The sequence below is a fragment of the Salminus brasiliensis genome, chromosome 1 (genome assembly GCF_030463535.1).
Source record: "Salminus brasiliensis chromosome 1, fSalBra1.hap2, whole genome shotgun sequence".
Classification (NCBI taxonomy): domain Eukaryota; kingdom Metazoa; phylum Chordata; class Actinopteri; order Characiformes; family Bryconidae; genus Salminus; species Salminus brasiliensis.
The window spans coordinates 56,923,643-56,947,100 of record NC_132878.1 but is presented as its reverse complement, the minus strand read 5'-3'; positions in this window follow the sequence as shown (position 1 = coordinate 56,947,100).

Here is a 23,458-nt window from a genome sequence, read left to right as displayed (position 1 = left end):
GCTCTCTTTCTTGTATTCTTTGCCTTGTTTGTGTAGGGCGGTGATCTCTTCTCTGAACTTTTTTTTTTGTCAAATTAGCCTTATTTCTAACGTTCAACTCAAACCAGTCCAGGTATTAGATCTTAAACACACATTATGAAACTAATGAAGCCCTTGAATTGCCCTCTGTTCTAATGAGAGATTCTATTCAGGGGGTTAATAATTAAGACTACAGCAGTCATTAACAGTGGTATTTTGTGTGTTGAATTGGGAGAAAGCACTTGTTATATTGATTGTGTTAAGATGTTTAGATTGGTCTTGTTTAACTGATTAGTTAAGTGGAAGGAGTGGAAGGAGGCGACAGAAGCTTTTAAAAGGGTCTTATAGCACCAACTGTGAATTGGATGCTGAATGACTGCAGGTCTGTTTTTCCCTGGGCTGAGTCTGTTCGCTGGACAACATAAGACTTTGTAAGTCTTTCAACTTTTGTCAGTGTAGAGTTGATTCAATCGCTGTGAGAATTCACTCATGCAGAGATGTCTGAAACTAATTCCAAGAGCAGAGGTGGAAAAATGAGCATTTGCATACATGTGAGCAGTCCCACAGTGTCTGTTTTGAGCTGATCAGTTACAGCTGACCCACCGCACTCATGGGACAGGGTGGCTTAAAGGACAGCCTCCATTGTCTGTGGCGCGCCTTTGTTGGCGAGTGTGTGCTGAGGAATTCAAGTAGTGTGTAAGCACCGACTAAGTCCTAGAATGATGAAAGGCTTGATTAAAAATATGGTTTTGTGTAAGTGTTGCATTCACGCTGCGTCGCGTGCCTTGAGGGCCGATGCTGCCGAGTGCAAGGAAGTGCGCAAAAGTACAGTGTGTCTTGTTACTGCTGCATTAATCAACTGCATGAATTCATCAAAGGAGAGATCATCATTCAAATGGAACCTGGTTAGACTGGCCCATGGTCCTTGAGGAGTGCTGCGGTTCTTCACCGTCACGGCAGTCCCTCTCTTGTTATTTGCTCCCTGAGACCCAGGCTAATTGAATAGTGGCCGGTGGCAGCTGGCGTGGAATGTGGTTGCTGTGCTCCGGCTAGGTCGATCTGCTCGGATCAAAGCAAAAGGAGGGGGAGGAATGAGAGGGCAAACGGGGGAATGTTTTAAAAGCCCCCAAAAGGCTCATATGAATGCAAGGCATGCCTCTAGCAGGGCACACTCTGTATTAAGAGGGAAAATGTGTGGGAGAGTGAAGAGTAGCTACAGAACAAACTTCTCCCTGGACCACTCTCAGAAAAAGGAGTTCTTTTGGTTCTCTAAAGAACCTTTCAGTGGATGCTTCTTAAAAGAACACTTTAGGGGGAAAATGTAGTTCTTCTGTAGCATCCCCCCAAAGAACCCAGAGACAGAGTTGAGCTTAATACTTTGAAAAACTAGTGGTGGCTGAATACTGGACACAATGTCCTGGAGGTATTCAGGCACACACTCTTTGACATAATACATAAAAAGAAACATATTCAAAACACATTTATGATACGTTTGGAATACAGATGAAGTCACATGGGAAAAATGCTGTTGTCAGTCTTATTTTCCCATCGACTGGTTCAGTCCACTATGGCTCCCACAGTCCCCCCCAGGGCAAAACTGCCACCAGTGTCATCAGCTCAGTAAAAATTGGACACTGTTTGATAAATGCACCAGAGTGCCTTTTAAAAAACAGATACTCGTACATTTTGTGTTTAGATAGCTGTCATAATCTGGGTTTTCCAGAGTCAACTCTCATCTCCTGCTGCTGGAGTGAACCTGAACCATTATTAACCAGCGAAACATATGCAGAGCAAAAGTATTCTTTCCGGAGCAGATAAAGGTTGAAATTTGCCTCTAAATCTAATCCTCCTTAATCTCCACTCTAATCTTTAAGATTATGAGGGTCTGCTTTCGTCAGCATGTGTTTGGTTGTGAAGGGGTACAAATATGAATGTTACCTCTCTTCAAATTATAACCAATGTAGCTATCAGATATTATATTTACACTGACTTGCTTGCTTTTTTACTAACGTTAGGTTAATGTGATGAGCAGAGATGGCCACTTTTCATTTATCTAGAAAAGTGTATTTCCTGAAAGAAACACAGATTGGTTTCCATTTCCAGGCTGTCGCTAAGTGGTTGCTACACGGTCACTATGGTAAAACGTTTTTGGTAGGTGGTTGCTATGGTAAACTAGGTGGTTGCACCCTATACCTGCATATACGTTCCGTGACACTAGCTCTCATTTTAATGAGAAAATGCATATTACTGGCCAGTGCTCAGGGCTTAGTGTGTCTAGGACTGAGAACAACTGTCAAATATGAATAGAAGTATATATATATATATATATATATATATATATATATATATATATATATACATCAGCCTCTACACATGTACACATCTTTCTGTATTACTTCACTTAAACTACATTTACATTTCATGGCATTTAGCTGACGCTCTTATCCAGAGCGACTTTCTAGGTTACTGGTATTACAGAAGTGGGCCAATGTAGTGTTAGGAGTCTTGCCCAAGGACTCTTATTGGTGTAGCACAGTATAGTCACCCTAACTGGGAATTGAACACCAGTCTCCCACGTGGTGGGGTACCTCACTGGCAGATAGTGGTGTTATCTGTTGGTCTATCAATGAAGTGGTTGGTGTGGCGTTAAATGTTTAATGACAGCCATATTGCTGATTGGATCAGAAACGGGCGCAGCAAGACAGCTGAATAAGAGGATAACTGAAGGACAACATTCAGCAAATTCTCTCGAAAGTAGGTGCCAATCTCATAGAGCTTGCAATATAGTGGGTGATTAGGGGAAGGGAGTGGGCTGGGTGCTAAGAGTTTTTATCATTTTCCTGTAATATTTCACACAGTACGTATATCATATTCATTATGTTTTGTTTACCCTAATAAAACCAATATAGCTCTATAGGTCCAGAGATATGAGGCAACTGAAACCCCTGCAGTTTAAAGAATCAAAAACATTTTGAAAAGCTAGGTGCTCTTTTGACAGTCAGTGTAAGCGATTGCTATGAGGATGGAGAAATGATTGGTTGCTGCTGTGGATGGGAAAGTGGGAGATGGGGGAGATGTGGAATGAGGCAGCTGCTCTTTAAGTGGAGGAATCCTTAAAGCCCAGACACTGCAGGGGGAGGCCAGGGGTGATGAGAAGCACCTGCCATCTCTCTTTCTCTGTCTCTCCCTGTCTCTCCCTCCCCCCTCTCTCTCTTTCTCTCTGTCTCTCTAGTCTCTTTGCCTCTCTCGTTCATTCAGCATCAAATGAGCTCATGCCCTGTGGAGAGAGCAGCAGGGAGGACTGCTTTAATGCTTTTGAATAGGGATCATGCATGGTGTTAAGTTTACGCTGATTAAAAGATAAAGACGCAACAATCCGCTAGAGCTAACTTGTTTTCTTTTGTTTGACTTGCGTTTGTCAAAAAAGTAGCAGGGGCCCGATTAATTGAGCACGAGTGCTATATCAAGATCAGTATAGACAACATCAGACCTTCCTCTTTCAGTGTATTTATGGGCTAATCGTGTTCTGGACTTGAAATGCCCAAACTTCTGAAAATCTATTCAACTGTGTTGTTTATTTGCTCTTGAGCTTGCCACATCCACGAGGCCCTGCACATTTTCTTCTAGCGAGCCGGCTAAATAGGCAGTGAATGCTCTAATGGAAGCAATATCCTCTTTGATTTTCTTATTTACTCTTTATTTACTGGGTGTACTGTAGATTGAATTGGGGGACACCAGCCAATTTAAATGTAATTTATTTCTGAAAGCAAAAGCAGAACAGCTAATAAAGTGTATGGCTCAGTGAGTGCCCATGTGAGCTCCCCTGTTACTAAAGACTCATTCACCTATAATCATCACCACCAAGCATCCTTTCTTTTAGCCTTGTTTTTGTGGAAGTATAATTGCTGTGCATTAATTCAGCACGCATTTAAACAATTTCCTGGGCAAAAGGCCTCCAGCCTAAAGCATTTGATATCTGTTCACTGCAGTGTTTAAGATTTACTGAAACTAAAACTGAAGTTAATGCATCAGTGGCCAGTCAGTGTTAAGTTGCTCTTGTCCATGTTCCATATAAAAAGCTATGTGGGTGCTTTAACCCCTTGAACTGAAATTCTAATGCTTATGGTCCTTGTATTAATCTTTAAGGAATGTTACAGCTTTTTTCAGCGTTTTTCCCTGTGTGCTGCATCTGTTGCAGTTAATTGTCATGTATCATCAATTACATTACATGTACATGGGCACTATGTTGATTTTTTTTTTTCTTGCTAGGTGGTTGCTATGGTATACCAGGTGGTTGCAGTGTTGTTGCTTAATGTTTGCTAGGGTATTTGCAATGGTGTTATATATACAGGTGTTATATATAGGGTGTGTGCTACAATGCCCCTGGTGGTTGCGATGGAGTTGCTTAGTGGCTGCTAGGATGTTGCTTTGGTATACCAGGTGGTTGCAATGTGTGTCTCAGGTGGTTGCTAGAATGTTGCTGTAGTACCCCATGTTGTTGGTTGGGTGTTAGTAGTATTTGTATATTTGAATATTTTATATTAGTTTATTGGTATCACCATGACATAAAAAGGGTCAAACATTTTTAAAATCTGAAATTAATCTGTTGTTGTGTGGAAACTAAATGTCGGATTGCTTTGCAATACATAATCATAATTACACAGAACATTTTTACAATCTGTACAGAATTGCTTTACTTTACCCACACGGGAGGTCTTTTGAAAATGGACTTCCTGTTTCAGGTCCTACTACAAAATCTCAGTGAGACTTAAGTCAGCATTTTTGGCATTTACGTCCTTCAGAGGTGGATTTGTTCTTATAACCTGCATAACCCACTTTGACTTGCACCTTCATATCACATAATGATGTCCAGACATCCTCCTGATCTGGTAGAGATTGTAGAGAGATTGTAGTCCAGCCTGTTAAAGCAATTCATCTAGACCCTAATGCAGCAAAGCATCACCAAACCATTACACTACCACCACCGTGTTTTACTGTTAACATGATGTTCTCATTGGGCAATGCTAGTTTAGCTTTTCATAACATATAAATGAATCTCAGAACCAATTAAAGACAAATATGTAAAACTAGAAGGACTCAGGAAGGGCAAATACTTTTAGATGTTTAGTGCCCAGGGTTTACACTACATTTACACTACCGGGGCTACAGCTTACACTGTAGGTTGAAAAAAATGTATTTGAGTATTCCTTTAAGACTTATGATTCAGTAACTACTGTTTAAATATGTGATGTCAGTGAGGTTGCACCTCAGCACTTCACAAAAGCTTGGTAATCATGAGACAACAGAAAAGAAGTTCTGATCAATAAACTATAGATGTTGATTTTCATACATTGTTTGCAGGTTTTAGCTGATGGAGCCAGGCAAGAACAGTGTGTATGGTGGAGGCGTACAGCAGGGGATCACACTTTTCTATCACAGCCTGCAGAGGAATCTTAATTGAGTATTCAGGCTGAGAGTTGGAGGGCTAATCTACTCAGCCTCCACTGGGAAGTTCCTGTGATAAGGATGAACTATCTTTGGAAACAGGACTCCAGAGATTACGGACACTATTGACCTGCAGATTGTTGGAGAGATGCAGAGACTTTAATCAACGCTGTGGAGCACTAATATATGCCCAAACTAAATAGCATATACTAAGTGGTAAAAAGTGGATTGTGGATTATGTGTAGCAGGTCAGGTTCGATTACAATGGTGTGTAAACATTTTTCATGGTTGGGAATAATCTCCATCTTATGCTGTTAAAACAAAGATGAGATTTACTTTCATACACTTTGGGCCAGTTTCTCAGACCCAGATTAAGCTTTCCCAATAGAATAAAATTATCTAAAGGTACCATGCCAATTGGTAATAATTGGTTGGAGGGACCAGCATCAAGCTGTGGAGCAGTGGAACTACAATAACTGGTGTAGTGGAGCTCCAGGCAATCTTTTGAGTGTCATTTGTGAATCTAGAACTCAGTACCAAAATCAGTACCAAACCTCAAGAACACTTTAGTTTACACGCTCAATATCGAAAGAAATATTGTATGACCAAGTGACTACAAACATTTGGACTTATAGTGTAGGTAAACTGCACTATAGTCACCTACTGCACTAGGTTGAAAAGGTGTAGTTTTACATTAAGGCTGCTGTGAGAAATCGGTCAAGGCATTTGAGGAACAGTTTAAAAGGGAATGCTGAAAAAGGGAGATTTACTTACATATACTTATGCTTTCTGTGATTCCCCTTTTTCCTCTACTTGAAATCCCCAAACGTAAGATTTAGAAAATTAGTTACCAACTGCTTTGTGTCGAGTTTGCCACTTCCATTGGACCTTGCACATTTTGCTCTAGTGAGTTGGCTAAATAGGCAGTCACTTTAATGGAAGCAGTACCCTGTTTAACCTCTTTATTTACTGTGTATGCTCTAGATTAAGTCTGAGTACACCTGTCAATTTACATGTATTTCAAAACGTGGCTTTAACTAAAACAGAATAGCTAATCAAGTGTATGGTTCAGAGTGCTCCATTTAGCTCCCCTTCTCCTCTTCTCTTTCTTTCAGCCCTGCGTGAATGGAGGAATAATTACCATGCACTGATATATAGTGGCGATCAGAGGCAGACTCTATGCCAGCTCTTTTTATAAAGGCACATTCCATCTACCGAAACTTACTTCTAGCCCAGGGAGTATACAAGTATAAAACTGACAAGAAAGTATATTTATAGTACTAGTTATAGATATGGCACATCAGCACTGATGAAAAAATGCTGGATTGGATTTCAGAGGGAAAACAAGAAGGAATCTGATGCAATCCTGTAACATAGCTATCCCAAAACAGTCCACAATCACACTGTGTGATGTCATGCTGTTTGGAGTTTGAGCATGGTGGCCTACTTTTTTTACTTTTTCTGTATATATTAATAGTCTTTGTTATGATGTGCCAAATGCAAATTTACATAATTATACTCAGAATAATGTTATTTATTGTTCAGCTCCTGCTCAGCACCAAGCTTTGTGCAATTTACACAATGCATTTAACACTGTACAAAAAAATGTATAGGCTCAAACTTCTAAATATTAGAAGTAGTTTCATACACCTCCACCTTACAGTGGAACAAGAATGGAAATGTTTATTTACATTATATAATATTATTATATAATATTATATAACTTTATACAGTATTAGATTACTCTTTGACATTTAAGCCTCATATTCTGCACTTGGTAAAAAGCTTGACATGAGAGGGTTTTTATTTTATTTCAAATCCTGTTTATCTTTTGAAGCTAAGAAGAAACTGCTCCTTTTTTACCTGCTATTAATGATTAGGTTTTCATTTACATGTATTCATTAAACTCTTGATATCAGAAAGCTTTAAACTTATAAGTAATTATAGAGTTATTCTCCGCCACAGGATCGTTATGAAAGAGTAGCTTTGCACTCATTGACTAAATGAAGGCTCATTAATTGATACGCTTTAATTTATAAATATATACTTGGTTAATGACCTTCTTATTTAGCTAATTTTCTAAATCTGAAAGGAACCGTAAATTACGGTCTATGCTTTCAAAAATATGTTGTTTGATTATGTGAGAACTAACAGTTTAGAGATGCTGTGATCTGTCTTTTGTGGAAAAGGGATTTGCGATATCAGTGAGATTCGTCCTCATTAAATGCAGTCTTAAAACAAACTAGGAAAATGTGTTAAACTGGAAAATTTCTTGCTGAATAGAAGTGCCATTGATACTTACCTGGCAGGCGTGATACCATGAGCACAAAGGTAGTTCACCCAGGACAAGGCTAAGCCATTGCACTTTGGTTGTGCTGACCCTCACATGTGGTGGGATTGGGACAATGGTGGCTCAGTGCTTAGAGCACTGGGTTATTGATGACAGGGTTGTGGCTTTGCTAAACTGCCACTGTTGGGCCCTTAACCCTCTATGTTCCCTGTGCACTGCAGCAAAGACTTCCCTCTACTCCAGGCACAAGTGCTTAACAGGTCAAGAATGTTAACTGCATGGCTGTTATCATCTTCAAATATCTGCATTATCATATCATCAGGTTTCTCTGTTGACTGATCAAATACAAACACTGGGAAGCAACAACAGATAGTTGCATTATTTATTCATTTGAGATTTTATTGTCTATTGACCGATGTTCTATCATAAATCATGCAAAGCATTATGAAGTTTAGGAATATGATGCATACAATGTGTTTTGCACAAATGTTTACTGATGGACTGCTCAGTGGCTTCTATTCTATTAGTCGTCTGAGCCATAGTGAATGTCTGTGGTAATGAGTAGAAACAGACGTGGCAGATAGAGGTTAGGTTGAAACGGGCGGGAGTATTCCTTTAAGATGTCCTTGGAATCATATTCCACCGTAGTCTATGCCAGAGAGCAATGTGTGTCCAGGCATCGCTGCAGGACCCAAAGCTAAATGCCCTGTAATTCATTCCATCCTGCTATTTTGGGACTTAGGGTGAGTAATGTATTTCAGATTTCAGGCTCCTCTGGAGCAGCTCCCTGCCAATAGCATCCAGCAGAGGTTAATGTGTGTGCGTCCTGCAGTGCGCTGAAGACAAAGGAACAGGCCTATCGACCGTCTGCTAAATGTGCTGTCTGCGTCTGCCGGCGAGAGTTAGCTGGCTCCTGCTCGGTTCTCATGGTGATAAATCACCTCTGTATTGTGTACATAGTTTGTCGGCACGCCAACATATGATAATGCCACCAGACTGGCTTTTGGAGCCCAATGGGCTTGGTGGCTCCATGCGTAATGTACAAAAAGTGCCCCATTATGTGCTGACCCGATTGTGCGGCACATGTTTATAGGTAATCTGATATTTTATCTTCATTACTTGAGACGTAATTTTATTTATTTATTTCTTTATTTATTTAAATAATGCTTGCCCAATTTTCCTCCCCAATTACTCAACCCACTCGTTAGTGCTCTTCCCCATCACATGCAATGCTCCCGACACTGGGGTGACTGACACATGCCTCCTTTTTTGGAACTGCCACAGATGCAACATCATGCTTTGAGTAAAGTGGCAGGTACCCAGCTCTGATGCATTTGCTATCAGACGTCTGTGCTGGCCAGCATCCCACTGAAGTGATGTGAATAGTGAGAGCCGCCAACCCACCAGGAGAGAGCAAGGCCAATTGTGCTCTCTCAAGCTCTGGCTGCTGATGGCAGCCAGCATGACTCAGGATTTGAACCAGCAATCCTTGGGTCATAGTGGCAGCGCCTTAGTCTACCGACCTGTTCAGTGCCATGTAAAAAAAATAACTTCATGGATGAAATTGAATTCTCCTTCTTTATTTGTGTGGTGGTATCTTAATACACTGAGGACACAAACCAAAGCAGTAATCAGGCACCACAGTACCAAGCTCACCCTGTCTAAAACAGTCCTGTTCAGAAATAATGTTCTGTGGCCTGATGAGTTAGAAGACAGGGTCCTGTTACAGCTGCTGTAAAAACACAGCATCCCACAATAAGAATATCATAGCAACTGTAACACATGGTGGTGGTAGTGTGACGGTGTGACGATGCTTTGCTGTGATACTTTTGCACTGCATATCTAATCTCCTCAGAAATATCTCCTGAAATGGGAATAGTGTGTATGTATTGACTGTGTTGACTGGAAATTAATAAGTGAAATGTGGTGTCTGTAAATTATGGAGCTGCATCAAATTAAAATGTTCCAGTTCGTTATTTACTGTACATTCACGACAGAGTGATTTCTTATGGGAGTATGTGATTTGTAGCCATGATTTAGCAACAAGGCAAAACGGCAACAAAGATAAAAGTGACAAAAGGGTTTCTCAATGTTATGCAAATGAATTATGCCACATTCTAAACGATTGGCTCCAACAAAAAATCAACAAATCCTAGATTCTGATTCAGATCCCTTCATTTTTTGTTTCCTGGCATTTCGTTCCAATTCTCAACACTGTGATGCTAAACATGGAAGAGAGACTCACAACCACTGTTATTTGAATTATTTAACCCCCGAAAAATCCTATGCTGGTGGGACAAAAGTGTTATTGCAAACTTCTATTAGCAGAGAATAGTCTCAACAGTTTGTACAGAAGTCCCTGTAGTTACTGAATAATACACCTTAGTGTGGAATAAGTCTTGAGCCTTGGAGTGTTGAATTTCATTATTAAATACACATATTAAATAACATTTTAAGCGCAATGACTAGAACATAAACAGTATTTGTTTTGGCTATTACATTTTCTTGTCCAAAGCTGGATCTTGTACATGTCACGTGACCTTGAACACACTCACAAAAGACAAACATGGGGCGACCTAAGCGCCTTGTCCTCTGCTAGGGTGAACTATTCCAGTAGAATACAGTATGACAATTCTCTGCAAATGATATTAAAACTATAAAACTAGACACCTAAACACCCACATAAACTGTCACCTTTTCATAACTAAAACATGTGTGATTATGCAGTCAGCAGTAGACCTTCCGAAACAGAGCTGGCTTGTGAATTGCGTTTACTAATCCAACAAAAAGGCACTAATTTTAGCCACTTAGAAATGATAGCTGTGGTGTGTGGATGTGTTTTGGTATTTGTATAGAGAAGAGAGAAAGCGAGAGCATGACAGTGTGTGCGTGAGTGTGTGTGTGCATGTGTGTGTATGCAGTGATATCTCTTTATCTGCCAGTGTTCATTATGTCATGGTTGGACAGGAGCCCAGAGATGTTATAGAGAACCCAGCAGCAGTATCACACTCTGAAAGAAAAGCAGGCAGAGAGGCTCTTTGTGCTGAACTGATTGCATTAGGAAATGTAGAGCAAGCCATCTACTTTCTCCATCTCTTTTCTTCCCCGAACTTCCCCTCCCCTCCCCCCATCCCTTCTCTACGTGCTTCACAGCTGACAGACTAGTGGCTTATGAAAGCAGAACTCCCCTTCCGCTTATTATGCAGTGGGTTTAAGGCTTCAGTTGTTCACTTCCCTTCTTTTTTCCTCCTTTTTTGATATTCCTTTGCCATCACAACATTCATCTAAATGCTGCGAATCCCTCGTTCTTCAAAAAGGAACGTCTCCTTTCATGAGTTCTGCTAAACAGCAGTGCTGCATATCTCTACTCACTCAAGTGTGTCTTCAATAAGGGAAACTGACACACACACACACACACACACACACACACACACACACACAGACATGGAGGGACAACAAGAAGTCTCTAAATTATATTCACGTTCAGATGGTCCTGCAAGTGCAAAAACATGCGGTGTGAAAACAAGCAAATATGTGCTTGTAATCATGCTTGTCAATCAGGAATGCAAATAAGCATGTGCACCAAAAAAAGGCATAATTACAGAACACAATAAAGACATTATTTTTCATACTGGTAATTAATTACCATTTTTAGACACAGAAAACCACCTCCCTAGGGCAGCACAGTGATTGCCTCTGTCAGTTTGGACATTCTGTCCATTGGTTTGCTGCACACAACAGAGCCAGTCAAAGGCACCACATGCTGGGGTTCTGATCCACGAAAACTGTAATAACTTTTGATTGGACCAACCCTCGCTCGTCATTGTCCGGCTCCACCGGCCCACTGTATTGACAGCACCACACAGGGGTAACAACACAAGCCAATCAGCCAAGCTCAGGGGAGGCCCACAGCACAACAGCTTGGAGACCAGGAGCACGGCTCATTACGCTGGGAATTCACCACCTCACACTGCGGCTTTCTCCTCCGAATTCTCTCTCTCTTTCTCTCTTTGCATTTCAGCTGCTCTGTTCTGTAGTTCCAAGGCAGCGTGAGAAAAATCGGTGTCGTAATCTGTGGACGGGAGCCAGTGTTAAGCAGCTCGTTCAACCATGCTTTTCCACTGAAGATGAAGCAACAATGCAGTTAGCCTCAATTCCCAGGCTATTAGTCTGCAGAACCTGGACAGAAAACACTGTGGTGAATCTGTGGGGAAAGCATTTTTTTTAAGTTGGTTGTACAAATCAAACAAATGTAGCCTAACTGTGCCAAATCCGACTACACTACAGAAGGAGGTCTGGCATATTGTTTTGAGAGTGCAAGTTTGCGATGGCCATCTGTGCCTGAGACTAAGAAAGCATAACTGGCCTCAATCTCTCCGGATGGGTAGGTCCAATCAGAATGATGCCCTCTCAACAACATAAATGACTAGAAGTGTAACCCAAGAAAATGTTTTTTATCATTTGCACAAAGATATTTAGTACATATTATGATTTACAAAATAAGCTCTCATCCACTGGTGGCACTGTTCTGCAGATATTCGTAAAAATTGTACAGTTCACACTACAACTCCTGTCCACTGGTGGCACTGTTTTGTCAAATACACACAACCTGTCTGCCATATACATGAAGAAGGATTGAAATATTGAAACATGGTGATTGAATACAAAGTCAAAACCAAATTTGGACTGGTGTACTAGGTAGTGCTGACTTGGCAAGTTTGACTCATGAGAACAAACTCCAGAGGAAGGGAGGATGCCGTATGGTAATTTTGCAACTGGAACAGCAGTGTGGTGTGAAATGCTGTCTGTCTGTACCAAGTCCACACAAGTCACGCCCTGAGAGAAGATGTGACAGATTGAAATTACACAAACAAATGTTAGAATATTCCTGTAAGTAATGTCAACTCTGTCTTGAGTGCTGATTGACATGTGGGCCAGTTTTACTTCCATACAAAAATGTATAACACATACATATTGTGACCAGTAACCTGTGATCAGTGACCAGCCCAACACACTGTATTTACCAAAATCAAACCCTGTTTGCTGTTTGAACCTGCAGTGAATCAAAACATCACCCGCCCATTGCCGTATCCACAGGCAGGATCCCCAGGGTGGGTGTGGTACAGTACAAAAACTCACACACTCGCTCTATGACTCACTCATTCCTCCCATGACATCATCAGTGGTTGACCCCCGGGATTGCTGGGAACAGGAGTATAAAGAGAGTGTGTGGGCGGAGACAGACAGAGCAGTCTACCATAGAAACAAAACAGAAGAATGGAAGAAATGAAGTAGAGGCCTGCTACTGAAAACAGGTGTGTTTCGGTGTGTGGCCTTTGCTATTCACATGCACTGAGACTTTTTTGATATGTAGCCTCTGATTAGATCTCAACTTCACACCCCAAAACAATGTAAACTCTGCCAGCTGTCATCCCTGGTTAGTACCTCCAGCACTTTGACTGTACGACTGCTTAATAACCCAGTGAAACTTTTAGTGATGCCCCCTTTAACTTGTTCAAATATGTTGTTGGGCGTGTACTTATGGTGTGTGCATGTTCACTGTGGTCATGGAAAGTCAAAGTAAAATGGAACAGCATGTGGAACATGTTTTTTTTGTGTGTGTTATTGTGTTTTGTACCACTATACACAGGCCTGTTTATTTAAAAAAATAATAAAGCCACATTTACAGAACATTTTCAACAAATGTATCCTACCAAATAAGCAGTACAAATATAACATCTAAAAATGCTATTCAGTGTTAATATTAACAGTTTTATAGTCGTGTCAATGTGAGAGCAGAACCCATGCTGTGACCATGGTCCTGCATGTCACCATGTGGTTCCTCCAGGAACACAGTAATTGGGATAAAACGTGACTGATGAATGACTTATACTGTATTAATGTGTTTTATTAAGAGGTGTTAAGAGGTGGGTTTTTAGTCTGCGTTTGAAGATAGCAAACGACTCTGCCGTTCGGACCCCAAGGGGAAGTATGTTCCACCACATCAGTGCCAGATCAGAAAAAAGCCTGGACTCTTGTCTTCTGTGGATGGTGGGTCAAGCTGTGCCGTACTCAAAGCTTAAAGAGTTTTGACCATTGCCATCAAGTATGGAGGGTCTGGTCCTTGTCCTCTGGTCCTGGTCTTGGCTTTGTAGGCCAGAGTCAGGGTTTTGAATCTGACTTGGGCAGCTACAGGAAGCCAGTGAAGAGAACGCAGCAAAGATTCAATTTAGACACATTGAAGACAAGTCGAGCCTTCACATTCAGAATCAAGTCCTGGTGCCTGGTGGTGCGCATAGGGAGACCAGCCAGAAGAGAGTTGCAGTAATCAAGTCTTGAAGTGACAAGAGACTGAACAAGCACCTGGGTGACCTCTCTAGAGAGGAAGGGTTGAATTCTCTGGATCTGCAGAAATCTGCATGTTCTGCATCTTGCAACATAAGTCGAGAATGAGAACGGGCTATCCACGACTACACCAAGGCTTTGTGCTTCTAATAGACATCAGACAGCATTAATAAAGTAGACAGCATTATTAAAGTAGACAGCATTATTAAAGTAGAAACGCAGATTATGGAGCTTTTTTTGCATTGGCCAAATGACACAGTCCAACTGCTCTGGTACTATATTATGAAACTGCAAAAATGTTAATGATCTTGATTCATGTGTTTACTGGAAAGATATTATCCCCTAAGCCACCATACTAATGAACTATTACTGCATGTTTTGTAAATATATCTTCTACATTAGTTTCAAAGTAGCATCTAAATGGAGATTATTTTTAATTGGCTGGATATTGAGCTAAAAGCTATTGTTAGCAGTTAGCTGCATGGCTATCTAAACACCATACATCTTCCATTTGCTGGTACACTGTACTCAACAAGAAACCGTCAAGTGAATGGTGTTTTTCCTGCTTAACAACTGAGGTAAGAGGTACACTAATGCTAGCATGGTTATATTGATTAGCCCATAACTCGGTGGCTATGCTGGCGGTCAGGATTGGTTAACTACTTTGGGGATTCCCAGTTCACAGCAGATTTGCCAGTGTTGAATCAATACTGTGAGTGTTAAGTCAACACTAAGTGTTAAATTTATCACTGTCTAATAACTATGCATCTGTATGATGAGATCATTAAACAAACTGAGATATTGAACAAAAAATTATTTGAAATTGTGTATTACGATAACCTGATGAGGATGAGGTCTTCATTGCTGTGCTACGCAATAAAATGACCAAATTATATATTATCTGCATTTTCTTTTTCGGTTAGAATGTCCAAATATTCTCACCTATTCTTCTGAATACAGTAGAGATGTTTACTTTACTGAGTGTGAGGACAAGTGGACTCTGAAGTTGTTAACCATCCTGTTATGTTGCAGGTCAAATTGACCTGTTTCAAAGTAAAAAAAAAAAAAAAAATATATATATATATATATAATATATATATATATATATATATATATATATATATATTTTATTTATTTATTATTTTTTTTTTTTTTTTGGAGTATGAAACTTTATCTTCTGGGGTTCATTTATGTAATGATTTATGATTTACGTAATGGGGTGGGGGGTTGATATTCCAAGTAAAATGCAAGGTTAAATAAAAGGCAAATAAAATTGTAATAAAATAAACAGTATGAAATTGATTTGTCGTGAAAAAAAAGTCAATTCTTATAAGTAAACCATGATCTGTAAGGAGTGAAACATTTAATTACACAAAATATTAATTAAGGTAATATTAATTGAGCTAACAACAATGTTTATGGAGAAAAAATGCTTGTAACTATTTTCAGATGGTTAAATGTACACTAGGCCAGTTTGACTCTGGGATGTTATTACTGTTCCTTACACCTAAAAAATCAACCTTTTAGAAAAAAAACTTGAAGGAAAAATCAGAACAACCTAACAAGACTTAGATTTGATTATTCTGTGATTTGTGAAAAAGTCTATGTATATATTATATGTACAAGTGCATGTATAAGCCAGCATAATAGTGAATCCAGCTGATGCTTTAGTGAGTTTTGAGGCAATGCAATGTGTAACTTATTGAACCTTCTGATTAATCATCACTCTTACAAGCTGTATTGCGTCCTGAAGATGAATTTTTATTCTATAATTAGAGTCTTGTTATTTGAAGCTCTATTGAACCTGATGCTGCTGTGAGCTGCGGAGGAACGGTACACTTACAGCACTGCAGTAAAGACTGGAGTTCACCCTACCTTTACTGACCTCTGCATGGTTAACTGTCCTGATGCTTTCGGGTAATAACTACTTGTTTTTTGCTTTTTTCCTGTTCACTGTTTGCTGTTCGGCAAAGTACTCTGCAGTAGCAAAGCCTTGTCCATGAGAGTGATGCAGTGTGAGATTAGTGACTTTCGACCTCACTGCCATCATTAACACTTTATTTACTGACAGCTAGTTTTGGGTGTGAGGCTTTTGGCCAGTGGAATGAGACTCGCCCTACAATATTGTAGAGGGGGTCATGAGCCAGGGCAACAGATATTACAGCTACATCAGATTACTTGGGTCCATAGAGACACTTTCGACACTTTCTATAAGATTGAAGGAGAAAAATGGAACTGCTTCACTGTGTATGTGTGTGTGTGTGTGTGTGTGTGTGTGTTGAGATAAGAAAAACGTGGAACAGTAGCAGAATGTGTGCAGAGATGTGAGTCCCAATGACCCTGACCACCGCCCTCTACACACCACACACACACACACTCATACACTCTAGACATCACCCCAGTGACAGATGTATCTCTACAAACACAGGAAGCCCCCAAGAGAGAACAAAGAGTGGGATGCAGAACTCCCAAGGACAAGGAAAGGCTTTAGGGCCCATGATAAAATGTATGGGGCTCAGAAAACATATTAGTGGTTCAGGATTTATTATAAGAAAATCTATTATCCAGACTGAAAGACTGGTGTAAAACTTTGCCACTAACATTCAGCTGGGCTAAAGTGAGGGGATATACACTAAACACCTTTCAAAAACATTCATGTAATTTGTAATGGTTTGTAATGTAATGGTTTTACATTTAGTTAAAATACTGAGGCATTTGGTAAGCTCTTTTTCTCAGCTTTCTCCCCAGTGTAGTCACTTCTGTTTCCCACTCACTAGCTAGTGAAAGCAGTGAAAGCTGCGACATATTAAGCGAGAACTGCCACTAACACAGTGTCACTGAACAGTTAACACACTTGGAGGAAAACTCTAACTGCCCAACACTGCTAAATCAGCTAAGAGATGACCATGTTGACTAGCAGCGTGGTGGGTGATAGGGGAAAGGGAGGACCATCCTACCCATACAGGGAAAGCAAGGCCAATTATGTTCTCTGGGCACCACTTCTTACTTTTTAAAGTGCAAATGAGTATTGATATTGACTCTGAATTCCATATTACTGCTTCACCATTATATACACCATATACAGTGGGGAAAAAGTATTTAGTCAGTCACCAATTGTGCAAGTTCTCCCACTTAAAAAGATGGGAGAAGCCTGTAATTGACATCATAGGTAGACCTCAACTATGAGAGACAAAATGAAAAAAGAAAATCAGAAAATCACATTGTCTGATTTTTAAAGAATTTATTTGCAAATAATAGTGGAAAATAAGTATTTGGTCAATAACAAAAGTTCATCTCAATACTTTGTTATATATCCCTTGTTGGCAATGACAGAGGTCAAACATTTTCTGTAAGTCTTCACAAGGTTGGCACACACCGTTGCTGGTATGTTGGCCCATTCCTTCATGCAGATCTCCTCTAGAGCAGTGATGTTTTGGGGCTGTCGGCAGGCAACACGGACTTTCAACTCCCTCCAAAGGTTTTCTATGGGGTTGAGATATGGAGACTGGCTAGGCCACTCCAGGACCTTGAAATGCTTCTTACGAAGCCACTCCTTTGTTGCCCTGGCAGTGTGCTTGGGATCATTGTCATGCTGAAAGACCCAGCCACGTTTCATCTTCAATGCCCTTGCTGATGGAAGGAGGTTTGCACTCAAAATCTCACAATACATGGCCCCATTCATTCTTTCATGTACACGGACCAGTCGTCCTAGTCTCTTTGCAGAGAAACAGCCCCAAAGCATGATGTTGCCACCACCATGCTTCACAGTTGGTATGGTGTTTTTTGGATGCAACTCAGCATTCACTCTCCTCCAAACACAATGAGTTGTGTTTGTACCAAACAGTTCTACTTTGGTTTCATCTGACCATAAGACATTCTCCCAATACTCTTCCAGAACATCCAAATGCTCTCTAGCAAACTTCAGACGCGCCCGGATATGTGCTGGCTTAAGCAGGGGAACACGTCTGACACTGCAAGATCTGAGTCCCTGGCGGCGTAGTGTGTTACTGACGGTAGCCTTTGTAACATTGGTCCCAGCTTTTTGCAGGTCATTCACTAGGTCCCTCCGTGTGGTTCTGGGATTTTTGCTCACCGTTCTTGTGATCATTTTGACCCCACGGGCTGAGGTTTGAGGGAGATTAGCAGTGGTCTTGTAGGTCTCCCATTTTCTGATTATTGCTCCCACAGTAGATTTCTTCACACCAAGCTGCTTGCCTATTGCAAATTCAGTCTTCCCAGCCTGGTGCAGGTCTACAATTTTGTTTCTGGTGTCCTTCGACAGCTCTTTGGTCTCCACTCCATAGTGGAGTTTGGAGTGTGACTGTTTGAGGTTGTGGGCAGGTGTCTTTTACACTGTTAACAAGTTCAAACAGGTGCCATTAATACAGGTAATGAGTGGAGGACAGAGAAGCCTCTTAAAGAAGAAGTTACAGGTCTGTGACAGCCAGAAATCTTGCTTGTTTGTATGTGACCAAATACTTATTTTCCACCATTATTTGCAAATAAATTCTTTAAAAATCAGACAATGTGATTTTCAGAATTATTTTTCTCATTTTGTCTTTCATAGTTGAGGTCTACCTATGATGTCAATTACAGGCCTCTCTCATTTTAAATAAATACTTTTTTCCCCACTGTACATATTGTTTATTGTATTTAATGTACGCCTAATACATCCCACATTTTTAGTGTGTTGTTTTAAAGTTGACAGAAGTCCAGTGTCCAGTGTGCCAGATTGAAAACTGTTGTAAGTACAGTGTTCCTTCACTGTGATAATAAGCCATTTTGAACCCACTGTTCAAAATCATAGACTTTATTTCTACTGTCCCTGTTTATATTGACTAACTAACATTTACTCCACCTTGAGTTCACACATCTCTTTTGTGCATGCATCACATACATACACACACACACACACACACACACACATACACTCTTTCACCCTCTCGCTTGCTTGCTCTCTTGCACGGCACACACATTTTATGCTGTCTGCAGTCCAATTTCTTTGTGCCTGTGGTACTTTTTTTAAAGTATTCTAAAAACTGCACCCCATGCACACCTGATCATTTTGACCCAAGGCTGTCTTTTTAAATTCTGCTTTTGCCAAGGTAGCAAAGGTACCTTAGTGATAATGTTGATTTTTGCTGGCACCCTGTGGGATTCTAGTAGTACGTTAGTGCAAAGCTAATGCATGCGTTGTATTTAAATTAAGACATTAATATATACTTGAGCTTGTTTGTAGCAGTTTAACAGGATCTCATTCATAGTCAGGAACATATTTTTTTCCTCACAAAATGAGTCCCACAAACTTTACATCAAATGTGATTGATCGAATATTGGACTTTACTTTAAGTTTGGAAGGATATCGGTGGTTAAACTGCTGTGTTTAAGCCTTCAGTCCTGACTTGTTTAGCTGAGACATAAGGAAATACTCTGGATAATTTACTGCTTGAAAAAAAAAATTTACTTTTCTATTGCCTAGTAAAATTCTCCTTTTGCTGTCCTTGGAGACATACACTCACACAGACAGTCTGTGAATCCTCTCCTTCTGGCTCACTCCCGACTGTTCATTTAGATGAGCAGGAACACTCTTTCTCATTCCTGTCCCTGTCTCTCCACATCGCCTCTCCCATGCTCAGTCCAAATTTCTCTCTTTCTCTGTCTCTCTCTTTGTGACTCAGGTAGCGTGACTGTGCGGGTAGCTGCAGGGGAGGCAGTGGTGCTTCATGACTGATCGTATAGACACTGGGCTAATGCTGTTGTGGTGATTCACCCGCTGCAGTGTGGTCTATCCCCTGTATACACACACACAGACACACACACATAGAGCCACTGCCCTGGCTGGGAAACTTCTCTCTGCTGCGGTGGGGAACAAATAGTCCCCTGAGAGGGCTTTGCACAGGCCTGCAGTACACACGTATATGCAGCTTGCAGGCATCCAAGAGCATGTATACACACATACTGTGCGGTTTGATCCAAAGGGAATACTTAACATACAAGAGAACAGACACGGCAACGAGAGTGAACAACAAAAAAATAAACACAGAGAGAAAAGAAGAGGAGGATAAAAAGAACATGCGGCACTGACACATAGGGAGTGGGTGAAGAGAGGAACAAAGAGAATGCATGTGGAAATGTGACAACAAACACATTGTAATGGGTGATCTATAAAAAAACCTGCTTGAACTAGCAAAAATATGTTTCTGTGTGCTGGTGCCACAATATTTTTAATCAATTTTACAGCCATGACTCCACCATTTCCACAGTGGATGTAGCTGTGGACTGGAAACACTTGAGCAGAGGCTGGCCCTCTTCTCACAGTCAACAATCAACAGAGAGGCAATGTTAAAAAGGCCATATGCTACATTATCCTTGTTTTTTGTTTCCTTTAATTCCACCAAGCAAAGGTTTGGACACCCCTTGTCAAGCGTTCTGTTCTTGTGAATAGCTAAGTGAGTGGAAGATGACCTGATTGAAAAAATACATAAAGTTAAAGGTAAAACATAAAAAAAACATTTATTTAATGTTTTAAACAAAATAACTTTTTGATTTTTATTTCCATCATAGCTATGTTGTTTTAATGTTGACGGAAATGTTTTTGTCGCCCATTCTGTCGCTGATTCTTGGGCCACAATTGCTGCACTGCTTTTTTTTTTTTTTTTTAGATCTATCCACCAATTTTTGATGATGTTTAGACCTGCGGGTTTTCTGGGCCATGGTAAAACCTTCTGCTTACTCCTTAGTTTTAAGGTGTGTCCAGGATACTTATCCTGCAGTACAAGCCATCCTCAGTGTGTTGTCCTGAATTTGTTGGTATTTGTGTTCTTGAATTTCTCTATCAGTGAAATGTTACTTGTGCAACTGGCTGCAACACAAACCTAATTGAACTGTGTTTAACAGTTGTACAGGTGGTCTCTTTATGAAATTCTGCACCATCCCCCCAAATGTACCATTCCTCATTGCAGCCAAAAAGTTCTCTTAAATTCATTAGTCCATAGACTCTTACATCAGTCTGCCCACGGGCTTTACAGGTGGAGAGAAATGTTCTTTTCATGAAATGGTTGACCTTTTTTATTAAGGCCAAATAGACCTATTTTAGTGTAACAGGCTTGTTTAGTTTTTCATTTGAAAACATCTGATGCTAAAATTTTGAGGTGAGGATGCAAGTTAAAGAGAGGAGATAGGAAGGTGGTTGGATGTGGTAACTTTGTCATGGACAAAGATATTTCGAGGAGGGGCCTTATGCAGTCATCTCCTGGTTTGTGCTAATTAATTATGTTTATGTTTAGAGTGATTAGAGAAGCTCATGGCTGCTGATTGTTGGGAAAAGGTTTGAAGGTTCGGAAAATTTGTTACGGTGAGTAGAGGCTGGAGGCGGACGTAAACGCAGGCGTTTATTAAAACAAGGAAAACAAAACCAAACAAAACAAACACAAAGAGATACAAACTAGGAAATAAACCAAACACTGAAACTAACAAAGATAACAAGCAGAAGCAGAAAAAGAACAAAACAAGACTGACCAAACTATAACACTGCAAACCGTCATGATCACAAGACCAGACAAAAGAAGGCTAAAATAAAGGGGTACTTGTACCGAGAGACAATGAGGAACACCTGGGATTAACAAGGGGGCGAGGAAACAGAGGATGGGTTTCGATGGCTGAGCAGCTGTATCCAAGCCTTACATCACCAAGCGCAATGCATAGTATTGGATGCAGTGATGTAAAGTGAATGAGTCTGGGAGAACGCTACTTGTCTGACTGCATTGTGCGAAGGTGTAAAGTTTGGTGGAGGGGGGATTATGGTGTGGGATTGTTTTTCAGGAGTTGGGTTTGGCCCTTTGCTCCAGTGAAAGGACCAACAAAAACAGCCTGATTATTTCTAAAGCATAAAGAGATGCTAGAAAACCTCTCAGGGGAAACTATAAAAAGCAAGACTGATATACGCATATGTTTGATACTTTCAGAACTGCACTGTATTGTGTCTTATTCAAAAAGTAGTTCAGGCTGAAATGTACAGAACAAACTGTGAGGTTCAGGCTGAAATCCTTAGGGATGTCAGGAAAATAACAGCCACTCCTCTAGGAAGTCTGGATCCTATAAAAAGATATTGCAATGAAAGACTTTCTTTCTGATGATCAAGAACACTGGTGGTTCCAGGTTTTTCCCCCACTGTTATAACTTAGGAATAGCTCAGCCAGTTTGCATTGCTTTGCATGTAGTTACCGAATAGTAATCCTTAGGGTGTAATAAAAGCCACAGAGCAAAAAGGGGTTAATTGTTCTCCCCACATCTTCCAATAACTCTTCAACAGACTGTCTGCAGTGACGGTAAGCACTCTTTATTACCTCAGTGTGATCATGCCATATGTAAAGATGTTAAAGGTTAAGTGTAAATATGTTCATGGTTGTGACATTGCAAATGTGCCATTTTTGCAGCCTATGTTCCATATATGATATGTATGAACAGAGTAAAGGGTACATTCTGAACATATTTTCATCACATTACTTTCATTACATCACATTATCCAGTACTTCATAAAACACAGAGCACAGCGTCTTAATGAGACACCGGTCTCATTAAGTGGATGAACCAGATCTAGTAATGGGAAGCCTGTGTTTAAAGGGGTTGTGTTGGGTGGGACGTATAAGTTTCCATAGGTACAGCATGGAAAAGAGAGTATTTTCCATACTGTGCCTATGGAAACTTATACATCCCTCCCAACACAACCCCTCCAAACACAGGCTTCGTATTACTAGGTCTAGTTCATCAACTGTGTCTCATTAAGATGCAGTGCTCTGAGAGAGATAGGGCAGAATGACAGAACAGAGAATATACATGCAAACACCAGTCTAACCTATATCCTGAAAATAACACAGTTCATAATAACTACAGTGAGCCTGGCAGAGAGATACAAAATTAATGTCAAGTTATATCGAGAAGTCCATATTTACACAAGCGATAATCTACTTGTGGAAAATTGTCTAGAATCCGTCTGGTTTTTGTCTAGACGCTAAAAAGATACGCCAAACATAAATGGTCTTTTTGTTCAACTCAGTTTAATTTCCTTCATTACAGAAATAACCTACAGGGCCTGCAGCCCTGACGGAGAGCTTGAACCACATTAGCATCTATATTAGTATCTAAATGCATTGGCGCCTGCGCTGCCAAACTGCTGTAAATTCCCTCCCTGCCGGGTGGTTGAAATGCGATGCTTGTGCACAGCAATGAACACCAACTCCTCTCTCTGAATCCTTTGCCTGGGGCACGCATATCAAAGAGGTGTCTGTTCCAACCAGAGTGGGGGTTAACTCAGAGACGCAGCGTTCGCCAGAGAGTGCTTAACCCCGTATTGTAGCCCCC